The sequence below is a fragment of the Protopterus annectens genome, chromosome 12.part0, assembly GCF_019279795.1.
Source record: "Protopterus annectens isolate FY-2018-M chromosome 12.part0, PAN1.0, whole genome shotgun sequence".
Taxonomy (NCBI): Eukaryota; Metazoa; Chordata; order Ceratodontiformes; family Protopteridae; genus Protopterus; species Protopterus annectens.
Genome location: NC_056746.1, coordinates 782,734,742 through 782,751,107, shown reverse-complemented (window position 1 = coordinate 782,751,107; position 16,366 = coordinate 782,734,742).

The window sequence follows — 16,366 nt, the reverse complement described above, 5'->3', positions numbered from 1 at the left end:
GAGACTGCCTATGTCCCCGCACAAGGCAGCATAAGGGGAATGTCCCATGTTTATCTGTGAGTTAGGTGCAAGTAACTTCCATATCACACATGCACTCAGCTCACCCTACCATCAGGCACAGGTTTATCACAGGTCATATCCTTGCTGTTGGGGATGAGTATAGTATGACCCCACGTATGTATGAGAATACCCACAAAATGCAGCATGCTGAAGAGGTGTCCCATGCAGGTGTGTCCCTAGCTGTAAGCAGCACCCTGCCTGCATCTAGACCAATGTATTAATATGGACAGGAACTATTGCCATTAACACCTCGCACACGTACCCTGCCAACCCAGGTGAATCCACTGGCTTGCAGCCTGGGAATGTAGGAGTGACAGAATGCACTGGCCTGCTACAGATGGCCTGCATCACTACCAAATGTCCTACAGTCCTCTGTCAAAGGCCTGTACCTCACCTGTAGTGCCAATGTATGGTATCTCATGGGGTCCCAACTAACAACCTAACACAGTCACCAGAACACAAATGCAAGACTATGTTGACAAATCCCAATAGCATGCCCACCATGTCCTACTGCATGAACTGTGGACAACCCCTAAATACCACTGGGATGAAGGGCCAACTATAGGAATACTTCTCAGATATCATCACATAATGTTAGGAAGAGGATAGAATAACAGAGTGGGGGTGTGGAAGCATGGGCGTCATGGAGTGTGTGAAGTCAGAAACTCTCTGTGTGCCCATACTACCCCTGCCTGCAAACCCAGTAATGGGTGGCTACAAAACTGCTTGTAAACCACAATGTGAAGGGGAACTGACAAGATATATGAGCCCTGCCTCTGGGTAACCTGGGTGAATTTGTACAGCAGACAGGTATGGCCACAGCAGGATATGGCCATTCTGTTAAATCGATATATGTACAAGAAGGGGATCCTCAGCCACCATAGTACCAAGGTGCTGGACCATTTACACAGACCCATCAGCAAGTGTCTGCAGCTACCCCTCCAGAATGGTATAAGTGTGCAAGTTTTTTTATGCTGTGGACCACAATACTGGACACAGCTTCATTCATCTTGTATTTCCCAGGAAATAACTGTGAGCAAATAAGTATATCTGTCAGTAGTTGATGACATAATACATCACAGTGTAAAACAGTACATATGTCTGAATATCTCTGCTAACACCAACCATGTAACACAAGCAGCACGGACAGCAATAGTTGCAGTATCCCACTATCTGTTGCCCATTGTGACTTCATATTGTCAACCTATCTACAGATATCCTGCAGAAACAGGTTGCTAGCTGTAGGTGTAGAACACCAAACCCTGGACTGGAGTACAACCCTACCTGGAATGGATTCACACACTCAATACAGAAGTTCATACTGGGCATGCTCCTATACTTAGAGAAATGAAGCCCATGTCTGACAACACAGTGGACAATACATATTTGTCATTTGCAGATGTCTGTGCACACATACCAAATCGTACACCATTCATGCTTTGCACAAACATTGGATAGGAATACTCACACATATCCAAGGCCAACACACTATAATATGTCAAATATAACACACACACAGATGTGGGGAAGAGAGAGACAGACAGTGACTGAGAGAATTCCATTATGAGGTCTGTCCCACTCACCACACATCCAATTGGCTGATATCACGTGATGTGCTGATGTCAATCACTGTAGACATTCCTTTTGGTAGCCCTCAGCCCTATAATGTCTGTGGTACTTGTGACAACTGTGTACCATGATAGTACAAATCAGTATTCATCTAGCATTTGTATACCCAGTCCTGTCAAATGTAAAGTTGTGTGTGACTGAGTGTGTGTGTGTTTCCAGAGGAATGATTTATGGCCCATTCACACACACTGCACTTCTTATTGCCCATGGTAGCATGCCTGCTGGTGTCAGTCACCTTGAAATAACCCTCTGGCCAAGTCTCAGCCCTATAAGCTACATCTTGCTATATATGTGCAAAACTGTAGTATAGAAAACTAGCTAAGTAGGAGTTCTAATCCCAGACATTGAAACTGTGTGTGTGTGTGTGTGTGTGTGTGTGTGTGTGTGTGTTGATGAATGATTTTGAGACCATTCACACTCACTACACCTCCCATTGCCCTACTTTAGCGTGCCTGCTGATATGTGTGTGTATGTATATATATATATATATATATATATATATATATATATATATATATATATATACATATCCTTGTTATGTGGAAACATGAGTGTTGCATATACCTTCTCAGCTGTATCCCACCATATTTATCTGATATGTGTATATTTAGATATAAAAACATGACTGATTCAACACTGTTTTCACTAATAAGTAGTAAACAATTGTAGTAGTCAAAACAGTTATTCACTACTATTCAGTATGTGTACTGACTGATAAATTTGAAAAAGCAACAGACAGTTTTACAGCTCAGATGGCATAGTGGTAAAATGCAGTGACTATAGTCTAGAGGGCCCTGGGTTCAAGACGTGTAAGGGCTGTTTCATTTGTTGCTAGGCAGAACAAGGACTGTTGGTTACAGAGTGGTTAAGGAAGTTTTGAGCAGCTTTAAGTGGGTTTGTGCGGTGGTGCTAACGTACGGTTAAATGGAAAGATGCTTACATCATGTAGGCTTTGCTTACCGTTGCGTATATCTGCTTAGCATTTACATTTAAACAATGCTTACACCTGCTAAGCATAGCTCAGCCATGGTAATCAGTGATTACATTCCAGTTTGGTAAAATAGCAGGGTAATGACATCTTTCATAAGTGTATTTAATTCCATGTACATAACAATCTTCTATGTGCTGTCACTACAGTAGGAAGGGGTGTGAGTATGCTGCATGGGACACCTGAGTATACATGGGTAGTACCACAATCTTTTCTCTTTGTATGTGTTTCATACATGGGTAGTATCCCAGGCTATATGCAGTCACACTTGCATGTATTGTGTTATTATGTTGCTACTTTTAACAATGCTTTTCCAAGTAAGAGTAAATTGCAGATTGTAGTACTGGAACCATACACCCCTGCATGCAAAGCTGGACTCTGAATACTGACTATCATGTTCTTGGTGTTTGAGCTGTATGTTTTAAGTATCTCCTATTGGATGTTGATCTGGTATGTTGATATTAACTGTAGACTACTATGTGTTTAGGACATGTCATTGAGGACTGCTGCCATGTAGTAATGGCATACCTATCAGTGCCAGACGTCTATCTGTCAAAACATTTATCTTAATGTATAACCTGTTGGCTAGCTAATTTCTCTCTGTCCTCTGTACAGATGTGCAGATGTCAGGTATCCATCTTGGCTGCTTACAGGAAATCCCTGATTGACTGACACTGACATGTCTGCCCAGCTGTGTTATGAATGCCACAGCTAGGAAACCCCACTCTGTCTGAACCACATGCCATGGATACCTCAACCAGACTACCACAGTCAACAGAACATGCTTGGGTACAGATCCCTAACTCAGACACTGGCCATGTTATGCAATAAATGTTGCATACATGTCAGTTGGAGTACATCAATGGCCCTCTGCAAGAGAAAACCAAATGATTGGATGTTGAATTTAACTGTCACCCTGGGGTCACTCAAGTGGCATTGGTTGATAGATGGCCTGCTGACAAATGTCAGTTGGCATGATACCAGTGTACCGGCATGCCCTACACTTCTCATCTCTCCATGGATATTATCCTGGTACACACCTAGGAACACCTGCACCTATGGACCTCAGTACTGACAAGTGTGTCAGTGTGCATTACTGAGAATAACAGTGTTTGTGTGTTTGTAAACTTGTAGTTGAAAATACTCTGAGGGCCTTCTCACCCACTACATCCCCCATTGCTATACTTAGAAATGGCTGCTGCTGTAATTCACATTAAATATACCTTGTTACACTCTTCACCCTATGGACTACCTGGAGCTTGCAGTACCAGCATAATACTGTTCTACAAAGGGGTAGGTATGTGTGGTTTACCCTCTGAGTCCTGGCAAATGTGAGTATGTATGTGTGTGTGTGTGTGTGTGTGTAATTATGTGTGTGTGTGTGTGTGTGTGTGCGCGCGCGCGTGCACAATTGTGTGTGAGTGTACATATTTGTAGGAGACAGCATTCTGAGGTCACATTCTCCAAATACACTAAACCTTGCCATACATTATAAGGGATGGTGATGTTACTGACATCAGGAGAACCATGGCAAGCCCTCACCCTACTATCCCTGTGGCATGTGCAATAAATGCATATACCTGTAGTAGCACTGATTAGATAGACAATGGGATGTATTGCAGTCCTGGTCAATGTGTGATTGTGGGTATGTCAGAGCATTATCATGGGTTTCAGTTAGTACAATATCCAATGTGGGTGTGGGTGCTGGGTATACTGTCTTTACACCATGGTACCCCCAGTACATGTCTAAAGGTTCACTGTATGAGGACTGCTGTCATCAACAACCATACAGGTAATTGATTACACTATCCAGACCAATGATGCATGTGCTGTGTGCAAAAACTCTGTAACAGTATGGGCTCACTGACAAGGTAGTTAGCACTGCTAAACCCAGGTCTGTCAAATGTGTCTATGACTGTATGTGTTTGCCAATGTGTATGTGACAGTATGTCATACTATGTATTGTTAAACAAAACAAAAAATGAGCAGAGGCAAAAATCAGACCAAAAAGAGTGTGTTTAATCCATTTTAAGCACTTTTCGTCAGCTATATTTGGAATATAGCTGACGAAAAGCGCTTAAAGTGGATTAAACTCACTCTTTTTGGTCTGATTTTTCCCTCTGCTCATTTTTTTTGTTTTGTTTCACAGTTATACGCTTGTTTCATACTATGTATTGTTCATTAACACCCAGGACATTTCCCATTACCATACTATACAAGGCCTGGTGATGTTCTTCACTTAACAGGAAGCTTGGGGCACACCTCACCCTAAAAGCTCTGTGGTGTGTGCAATTAAGGCAAAACACATTAGTAGCAATAAGTACCTTGGTAGGGGCTCTACTCTCAGTGTTGCCAAGTAAGTGTGTGTGTATGTGAAGGGATCTACTTCATTTTGCAGAAAATATATGTCCCAGGAGATCATTTGTCCGAGAACTAACTGGCAAAAGGTAACATTTTAAAGCAATCATCTTGTGGAAATTCATTCCATCAAAACTAATAATGGATGTGTAAATGGCCTCTTCCCCACTGTACAGCTGTACAGCAATACTTGAGTTGGTATATGTAGCTGGGTGTGGTTGTTGTGGGCACAGCCACCCACATTGGGGTTATTGTTGTGTGTATTCCCCACTTAGTGTGCTGTTATACTGTACAGTTTATGTTAACAGGTTAAGTAGTTGTTAATCATGCTATGTGTGGTTCTATGCCACCCCACACCCTCCAAAGTGGGGGGCTGTGCCACCCACACCAGCACACCAATGTTTCCTAACTCCAGGATTGCACTACATTGGGGAAGAGGACATATACCCTGCCACTACAATTGTCAATGGCATTAAACTGGTGGACTGATTATTTACTGATGTGATGTTTTGGCAATTTGGTCTTGTTGGAATTACATAGACTAAAATGAGTTCACTGCAAAACGAAGTACATCCATGTGAACAGTATGCTTTGTGCATTGCATCAACACCAAAGCCTCTGAATGTGTGTTATTCACAAACATTTGGTGTGCACCACCCAGTACATGTACAATTGTACACTGTAGAAGAGCTGCTTACATCAGCCACCATGCACTCACCTGTATACACCCCTCAGACCTATCAGCCATGTGGCACATGCAGTAACTGTAATACAGACCTGTTACTTGTGTTCAGCTGTACCCGAGATATGACACAGTCAATGTGTCACCACAGAGCCACACCCCTTGTAGGAAAGGACAGCAGACCAACATCCTGGTGACACAGACACCTAGAACACAAACAAAATACATTATGGAGACCACATTCAGTCAGTGTTAATAACAGCTATAATGCATCATTGCTAGACAGCTACACACCCTGACATGTAAGCATTAATCATTTCAGCTGACAACACTTTAAACAGCATTATATTGCTAAACCTTAGTACATTTACCCTGTGCATCAGAACCATATTAGCATGTCCCTGCAGTGATGGTATGGATGACAGGGATGTGGTACAGGTATCATCATATGCACAGGATGTGTTGTGGGTTTGCCAGAGGCCTAGGCTGAGCCATTTGGTTGACATCATATGTGTGGGTTAGGGGGTTCTTTATTAAATGTCTTGTGGTATGTGTAGGTATGGAGGTGCCCTAGCTGTGTTGGTGATGTGTGTGTGCATGTATGCACACATTTCTGCCATGTGACTGCCCTATACAGGAGTTTGTTGGACAGGTGCAGACCATACATGGCAGGGTTACAGTTCACCATGTCCAGCCATGGGCACTGGGTTGCACAGGCACTACCAGGCAGAAGCCCAGCTATGGTACTCTCCTGATGATGACAATTGTCTGCTGGATCCTCTTCCCTGTTGGGACTGGCCAGTGCCACGTGCACATAGCCTCCTGTATTGTGGTGTGGATAGCATCCCCCCTGAAGTGCTGGTGCAGGTACTGCCACTTCTGGAGTGGCTGTGAGTTGTTGCACATCCATGCAGACCTCCATCTGTTGGTGTTGCTGCCCTATGTCCATGTGACCAACGCCCTACTCCCACCACAAGCTCTACCACAGACACAGCATGGTTGATGATTCCCACCATCTCACCCAACCATCTATCCATGACCTCTGCAAGATAACGTTGGGCACCTGCAAGATCATGGACATAGTCATGTACAGCAGGAAGAGTAGCCCTCTGGAGCCTCAGACTATCTCTAGTGTAACATACCATATGTGCCTGTGCCTCCATGATGGCCCAAAACATGCGTTTGGTGACACCTGCTGTGGCATGTTTCCCAGGGGCATGATGGCCAGCAGCCCTCCTATGAGCACTTGTGTACATCTGCCTGTGTGGTACCTCTCCTGTCATCTGGCTATGGCTGCTGTGTACAGACACACTTGCCATAGTCACCACACTTTCCTGTCCCATGCCACTACCTGCCAACTGTCCCTCATCTATGGCCACTGGTGGTGGGGTATGTAAGGGCTTTGTGACTGTGTACGGGGATGGGGTGGATAAAAGTGGGATGTCAACCAATGGCACAGATTCAGCCCCTGACAACTCTGCCTGTGCCTCACTATTCCTATCATCATTGTCTGTATGGACACTAACATCAGTTTGCCTGCAGGAGGGACCCTGACCCACCTCGCCACCTGTGAGGGGCAGAAAAGAAATGTAAATTAAGACCTGTACATTATGGTTTACTTCTACACACACACACACACACACACACACACACACACACACACACACACACACACACACACACACACACACACACACACACACACACACTTACAGGTGAGGTGGCACAAAGATATTACACAGACCTCTCATTACCCAACAGTCAACATGCATGATATATGGCACTCAACAGCATGCACTGCAGCCATACTCAATCCTTGTTACCAACATTATACATCTCTGTGATGCATGTGTTGTGTTAGTAGGGGATGCTCTTTTTATTTATTTTTTATTTATTTATATTTGTTGACCGGGAGTGTCCGACTGGACGTAGGTCCATTTTCAGCAGAGGCCCAGGGAGAAAAGCTCCACAGTTAAAATAAACAGACAGTAGTTACATTGGATTACATAGCGATTAACAATTTACATAGCAATTACTTACAACATATTTACAGATGAAGAACATAGTACATCAGTAGACAACTAGAATCTTTATCTGTGAAGTATATAACAGACATTAACAAATGTTACAAGAAGAAGTTGTTGCTGTATAATAAGTACTGGCTTACGAGCATCTGAGCTTGCTATAATCAAGGTAGTTAGTGGAGTGGAAAGAAAGGTAGTGTTTGGATGGGGTGGGTGATATTAGAGTGAGAGTTGCAAGGGCATAGCCAGCATGTTTTTAGGTGCGCTTTTAGTAAATTTTTGAAGTGGGTGCATGATGGTATGAGGTAATTGTGTGTGGGAGGGAGTTCCATAATTTGGCTATGGTGCAAGAGAATAGTGCTTCACCAGCAGAGTTATTGGCTTTAGTGATCTGCAAGTGATTTTTGTTGCTGGATCTTAGTGGTCTGGTAGTGCGATAGGGTTGGAGTAGATTCTGGAGGGATGGGACATTTAGTGGATGGTTTACTAGTTTGTGGGTGAGTGAGAGTTGATACCATTGAAGGAGGTGAGGGAGTTCAAGCCAGCCCAGTTCAGCAAGTGAGAGACAGTGGTGACTACGGTAGGCTGCCCCTGTGGTGAATTTGGCAATTTTGTTGTAGCTGGTCTCTAGCTTGTTTAGATCGCATTGCCTTAGGTTGGTATATATTGGAGAGGCATAAAGTAGGGTGGAGATAAGGTGGGAATTTGCTATTGAAATCTTTGCTGCTTTGGTGAGAAGTTGCTTATTTCTGTATAGCGCTCCTAGTTTTTTGTGGACTTTTTTTATGGTCATGGATATGTGAATGTCAAATTTTAGTTTATTGTCTATTTCCACTCCTAGCAATTTGATGTGTTCAGTTGGGTATATAGTGGTGTTGTCTTTTGCTGTGATGTTAAAGTGAGAGTTGCTTTGAGTATGTTTGGTAGTTTGGAAGATGAGTAGTTTAGTTTTGTTTGGGTTGAGTATTAATTGGGCATCGGATAACCAAGTTTCAACAGAGGAAAAGGCGTCCTGTGTGACTTTTTGCAGTTTGGGTAGGGACTGGGCTGAGCAAATGATGGTGGAGTCATCTGCATATTGTATGAGTGTGCCATGTTTGGTGGCAGAGGCTACATTATTGGTGAAAACAGAGAAGAGTAGGGGTCCAAAGATGGATCCTTGGGGAACCCTAATAGAGACCGGTAGTTGGGGAGATATGTCATTATGCCATACAATGGATTGTTGGCGGTCAGACAGGTAACTCTGAAACCAGTTGGTGACTGATTGTGAGAAGGATAGGTTATTGAGGACAGAGATAAGTTGTTTGTGTGGGACCATGTCAAATGCTTTAGATAGGTCTAAGAAAGTAGCAGAGGAGAGATAGCCATTGTTTTTATGCTGAAGGATAGTGTTAGTAAAGGAGAGTAAGGCAGTGGTGGTGCTATGGTTTGGTCGGAAACCATGCTGAGTATTGGAAAGGAGGTTGTTAGTAAGGAGGTAGTCTGAGACCTGAGAGTGTATGCATCCCTCTAGTATTTTGGAGAGTGGAGAGAGAATAGCTATGGGGCAGTAATTGGTTAGTTCTGTGGAGGGTCCACCTTTGTGGAGGGGAATTATATGTGATACTTTCCACAGTGTGGGAACATAACTTTCTGACAGAGATCGGTTAATCAAGACGGATACTGGGTAGGTCAGAGCATCAGCTGCAATTTGTAGGTATTCACTTGGGGGGTTGTCTGCTGCTAATCTGGTGGGCTTAAGTTTAGTTAAGAGTTTTTTTATGTTGGGGGTAGGTACAGGAGAAAAAGAGAAGGCAGTGCGGAGATTACTAGTTCAAGGTGTGGGTTGGAGGGGAGGGGGTTGTGTTGTTTAGCTAGTGATAGTATGGTTTGTGTGAAGTGTGTGTTGAATGAGGTAGCAATATTTTCTGAGGAGTGAGGGATGTTAGGAGGAGAGTTACTGACTTTACCTGGGTGGAGGATGGAGTTTATGGAGGACCAGAATTGTTTGGGGCTGTGTTGGGAGGAGTCTAGGGCAGACTGGTAGTATTGGAATTTGTCCTGTTTTATTAGCTTTTTGACTCTGTTGTGTAGTTCTAGGAATTTCTGTATAGTTGAGGGGTTTTTGGTTTTGCGCCAATGCTCCCAGGCTTTATCCCTGTTTTTCATTTCTGACTTAGTGGTTTGCTGTAGCCATGGGGAGGGTTGTGCTTTGATTCTGGAAAGTCTTATGGGGGCATGGTAATTAAGGATGCTCAGGAAGGTAGTATTAAAAAATTCAACTGCGTCATCAAGACTGAGGTACTTTAGAGGACGCCAGTTACATTCTTTAAGGGATGAGATGAATGTGAGTGGGTTAAAGTTTAGTTTTTTATGTATTTGACGGTAGATGATAGGTTTAACTTGGTATAGGTATTTTTTGAGTAGGAATGTTGGGGAGTGATCACTGAGGCTATCTGATAAGCAGCCTGTTATATATGACTGGGGGCTCTTACTGACTAGTATCCAGTCCAGGGTAGCGTGCTTGCTGGAGTTTTTATTTATCCTGGTTGGCGACTGGACTAGTTGGGTGAAGCCATGAAGGTTTACATGATGGGTTGGATGGTTGCCAGAACAGAATTGCCAGTCAATATTGAAATCACCTAAAATGATAGTTTCTTGGGGGAGATGGCGGGTAGACCAGCTGAGGAGGTTTTCTAGTGGAGGGATGTTTTGGCCAGGTGGGACGTAGCATCCAATTATGTTGATGGTTTTGTTTTAGTTTATTTTGAGGTTGGTATATATTATTTCTTCATTGCCTATTTGTGGAGCTGATGATTTTAAAATCTGGATGTTTAGATGCTGTTTAAATATTATGGCTACACCGCCTCCTTTATTGTTTAGCCGGTCTACTCTTAGTATGCCATAACCTGTAGGGAGTATTTGCTCACTGGTAATGTGAGGTTTTAGCCAGATTTCTGTCAGGATGACTATATCTGGGAAGTACAAGTCTATGGTGGCATGGAGTTCATGGACTTTGTTGGATATACGTCTAATATTTAGGCTTAGTAGAAGGAAGTCACTTGGCTTTCTATTGGCTGTAATATGGGAGAAGTTGTGGTTTCTAGTCTGATTATGAGGATTGGGGTTGGAGATGGTAGGGTCAGGGTTAGGGTGGATATCTCCACTTATGGCTAGTTTAGATATGCATGAGGTTATTAGTTTTCTCAGTTCTTGAATGTGTTTGTTTATAAGGGAAACTTTATGATTGTGCTCTTTGGGTAATAGGTATGGTGGGAGGGTTACTGTGTTAAGTTGTAGGGATGCTTTATGTTTGAGTAATATAGTTGGTAGAATATGTGGGGGGTGCATAGGGATGTTTCTTGAGTTGGTGGAAGGGGACCTGAGGGTGAGACATGAGTGGTGGTGTGAGTAGTAGTACAGTGGTAGTGGTTGAGTGGGGGAATGATGGAGCTTTGGTAGGATGTAAGATATGCAAGGAGAGTGCATGCAGTGGGCATAGGTAAGGTAAGCTTGTACATGTTAGTTGAGGAGGTGTGATAGTAGTGGGAAGATGGAGGAGGTAGTGTTGGGTTAGTGCTGTGGTTGGCTACTGGAAAGATGGGAGGGGCTTGTGAGTGTAATAAAGGTGGGACCACTGGGGCAGGAGGAATAGGGGCAGGGAGGGCAAGCAGGTAGAGACCCTGTTAGTTGCTCTTATGAGGGGGCTGGAAACAATCAGGTAACAGAGTTAACTGATAAATGAACATATGATAGTGACAAGGGTGGCTGTAGTTGTAAAAATGGTGCCTGCCACAGGTAATATTTATTAACTTTAGGATTGTCTTAAGGTAATAAACAGGGAAGGGGGAGGGGAGAACAAGGGTGTGAGCAGGCAGTTCTTTGCACTGCTGCTAATGAGCCAAAACAAAGACAAGTTTGTGCTTAAGAAACAATCACAATTGACCAAGGACTGCTCTGAAACTGTAAGTCATTTCTTAACCATTTCTTAGGTGGAAAAACAGGATAACTTTGTATCCGTAGGCTACTGTGGTCTCAGTTTAAATTAAAAAAACCCACAGTATTCATCAGTTATGGATACTATTTGGTAATAGAAGGGAATAAGAGAGAAAGTGGAAGATGAGTGTGTGTGGGTGTGTGTGTGTGTGTGTGGGGGGGCTTACAAGCCAAAGCAGAGTGCTCTCCAGGGGAAAATGAATATTGGCTCAAACAGGTAGACACATACTCAAAGTTAACTTTAGCTGTTTGCAGACAGTTCAGACCTGGACTGCGCTTTTCTTATAAAAATGATAAAGGTGGTACTGCAGTTGAATACTGAGTGGTGTTAGGTTCAAAGTTAACTTTAGCTGTTTGCAGACAGTTCAGACCCAGACTGCGCTTTTCTTATAAGAATGATAAAGGTGGTACCGCAGTTGAATACTTAAGAGTGGTGTTAGGTTCAAAGTTAACTTTAGCTGTTTGCAGACAGTTCAAACCCCTGGAACACACTGCACCCATGTACACAGTATTGCTGTGCACATATACAGCACACTGGCATGTACTGTGCACCATACCTCACAAGTGTATACACCATTGCTGAATGTGTATATGTGTGGCAGTTATGTTTGCTCTGTTACTCACAGTGCCTATGTATTTGTCTGACACATACCTGGGATGATATGAGGACTGATGTCAATAATTAATGCCTGCTCTTTAATTTGCAGATCTCATCATCATCAGTGCATGTATGTGCAATAAAATCCAGTTACAGTGACAACCTTCAAAGCTTAATGTGGATATGAGGAGTTGACACACCCTTTTTGATTTGCCGGCCTCTTCTATGATATGCAATGGGACCAAAATACTGCATTTCTTAACATTACACACACCTGATATGTGGCATATGGCAGTCCAATGCAGTATCAAACAAATGTGTTAGTCGTGCAGATGCTGAATGAGATGCATACAATATATGGTTTGCATAAGTGTGCACACCCTTAACATAATGGTTTGTTGAAACATCTGTTAAGTGAACTACAGCAGTCAGTATTCCTGGAAGGGGTATTCTAGCATGGCCCATCTTCACTTGCCATTATTTGGTCACCCTGCCCTACAAATGTTCCCGAACTCTGCCAGATTGCAAGATCAGCTCATGTTCACAGCCCTTGGAGGTCACAGAGGCTTCACTATTCCTGTAGAGTCAGGGTTATGTCTGGCACAATTCATAACCTTCACTGTGTTCAGATACAGCCATTCTTAGCAAGCTTTGGATGTATGCTTCAGTTCACTGTTGTGTTTCAAGCTGACACCCCTCCCCATCCTCAGCCTTATTGCATATGCTTGACAACTATGGGCCACTCATGAGTGTTATTTTGCAGTGTCCCATATTCCAAACACCATGTCTACTGGCCTAGTTCCAGCTAATGAACAGCAAACCTAAAGGTGTACACTGGCACAAGCAAGCTAAATATTGGGGATGGTGGCCCTGAGGTGGAGTGAGGTTCTGCTAGTGCACCACATTTATCTTTATGAATCCTGTCTGTAGGTTTGAGCCTTGGACTCATGATACCATTATACATTGCAACACATGCCTTTGGGAGAGTTGATGTTATGCTTATGCTACCTGTAGAGATCCCTGTATGATGTATCATGTGGGACAACTCTTCTGTCTGATTACCCTAACCCATAGGCCACAGGTATGCAGAATCCAGGCAATTGTCAACACAGGTATTGCAGAGGCAGTACTTGCTAGACAGGCAGTACTTGCTAGACATTCCTGCAAGTCCCTCAGTGTTGCTGCTTGTTTGAAGGCAGCCTCCATGATCAGTTTGCAACATGTTTTGTCATCTGTTTTGGATAAGTATCTGTTTATTTTCTACAATGTTGTCCCATACTTCATACACACATACATGACTGCACTGTTTGCCATGGCATATGCAATGGTGAAGTAAGGCTACTTTTCCCACTCCTGAGTGCTACCTTTCAGATATGGGATCCATTTCATGGTTTGTAAGATGTGTGCAAGCCATGGCTGTCTCTGTTGCTGGTGAGTGGGCAAATGCCATGGACATACCTCTTATACAGCAGACCATTACTTGGTGTGACATTGAGGCCCTGCGCTTGATGGAAGGTGTGTACTCAAGAAGAGTGAATGCTGTCAGTACATCACAAGCTGCTTCCACAATATGTATTTGGAGTGTGTGCCCACATATGCTTCCAGTGTTTGTTAAGGTATGTATTCCCCATATTTGTTGTCCTAACATAGGATTCCATATTACACATTCATTGCTCATGTTAGGATCACATTACATGTTGTAAAAGGTGTGGAATGTGGTACTGTGGTCTGCCATTGTTTATATCAGGAACAGCTGACATTGTAATAGTGGTGTATACACTGTTGTAGCCACTGTATAAGAGTAATTTTTCAGACATGTCCCTACTGTAGGCCATTTGTCCCACCATTATGTTCATCTCTGTCCACACATCTTGCACTGACAGGTTGTTAGGTATACTGCAGCACTCTTACATACCCTTCAGATATGCCACCATGGTGACCACTGTGATGCAGTGCAGTTAACACCAACAATAAGTGAACATGTACATCATACATTATGGGTAGGCATGTTAAATGTGTGCATGGCAAATTGCATGGCCATAACATGGCCGGTGTAATAGCAAACCTGAACAAAACAACTCCATACTCACCAAGTACAGGCTGCTGCCCCAGTTGCATACCAGATGGACCTAAATAGTTGTGTGAGAGAAGTAATGTCAGTAGCCTCACCTGTGGCATTGGTACAGGGAGGGAGCAGCATTTCAAAACATCGGCAGTACAAATCCACAACACTAGAGATTATGCACATCTGTTCATTACTATACTGCAGCAACAGACTAGCTTATCTGACATATGCATGTATATACTTTGCAGATGCAAATGGATAAGCAACAGTGGTCTAGTAATGTGCTCTGGGGCCTTACCTGCATGCTACTTGTCCATTGTGTGGGTGGCACCCACCTCCACAATGCTGTCTTCAGCGTGCTGGCTTGTCTGGTGGCTGGGTGCCCCAAGGCTGGCAAGGAGCTCCTCAGCATGTGTCAGTGGGGGCTGGATGGCATGAATCCCACCTGTGGCTAGCTGGCTGCTCCTAACTGCAGCAGCACGCTGACAGGTATGATGGATCAGATCTATGCATCGATGTTGCACCTGCTCATAATTTCAGTTGTGCAGGCCAACATTGTTTATCCTGTGGATGAGCTCATTCCACAGGGCTGTCCTCTCCTTGCAGATCCTGGACCCTGTGGTTGAATAGTATGGCATGATGCATGATGAGGTATCGGATGATTGCATCATTTTCAAGGTTTGTGAACTTGGGCAGACATTCCTGAGGCATTGTACCTGGAAGACATAAACAGGAAAAAATGTCACAGGATCTCATACGGTTGTCCATGTGCACATCAACAGTGGATATTACTTGCAAATAATCCAGACTATACCATAACAATGTAAGCTATCATGGCTTTGACATCTTGCATTACACTCGGCCCTGACCTGTCCAGTTCCCCCAATGTTGGGCACTTAATGGCATAATCCACTATTCACCATTCATTTCTGTGTAGAGGGATGACAGTGACCATCTTCCATATGGATGGTGTGTGGATGGTGGCATGTCTGTGTTTGACTGTAGTGTGTGATGGAACTGTGAGCACATGCCTGTGTTCATGTAGGAGGCAAATTGTGATGTTCTCATGCCCCATGGAGACTTGCTGTTGTTGCCATCAGTCGGCATTATGCCCATGCTCACCATTGATGTGGACAGAAGTTTGGTTGATGTGCATGTACTAATGTTGTGGACAGTGTGTCACTGTTCCTGCCTATCCTGTCTGATGCAGAATGCCTATATCTATGGCATGTGTGTATGAGGTGTGCTTTACCCCAGTACAGGTTGACTTGTGTTACTGGCTCTGAGACTGCATACATATGTGGAGACATGGTTGCAATTGGCCTTGGTGTTTTGGATATGTCTGCTTTCTAGTCATAGTGAGCCTTACAGGAAGTCACCTGTGAACCTACATGCTTGCTCAGATAGAGGTGCACTTGCTTCTAAGTTGTGGTCTGCACCTATATGTCCCTGTACAGCCACTATAGCAACCTATTACGTGCTTTGTGTCTTGGTGCTGTCCAACATGAGGGATTTTCATTGGTGGAAGATGGTTGTACAGATCAGGTACTGCTGATTCCATATAGCTACAGTGGATATGAAGTGTACACACTCCTGTTACAATGCATGGTACTTGTGCAATTGGAACATGACCCCACAAAAGCAGATGTCAACACAATCCCCACCTGTGATGTGTCCTATAACCTGCTCAGTTCAATAGGGAACATAAGAACCTGTCCTGTGGAAACATATGTGAATTAATACTCAGTACAATAAGCCAGATGAATGTGTGTACACACTCTTACACTGATATGTTGTGTAAAAACCTGCTGAGATGATTACAGCATCCATTTGTCTTGGTTTGTACTCTAACATCATATCACATCTTCATTTGGCAATGGTTGCTCACCTTCCATGAAACAGCTTTGTTTCTTTTACAATAGAATTGTACAGGTTATGGGTCACATTTGAGGTGAGAAATGTTTTGACATGACTTTCTGTGGTCTCA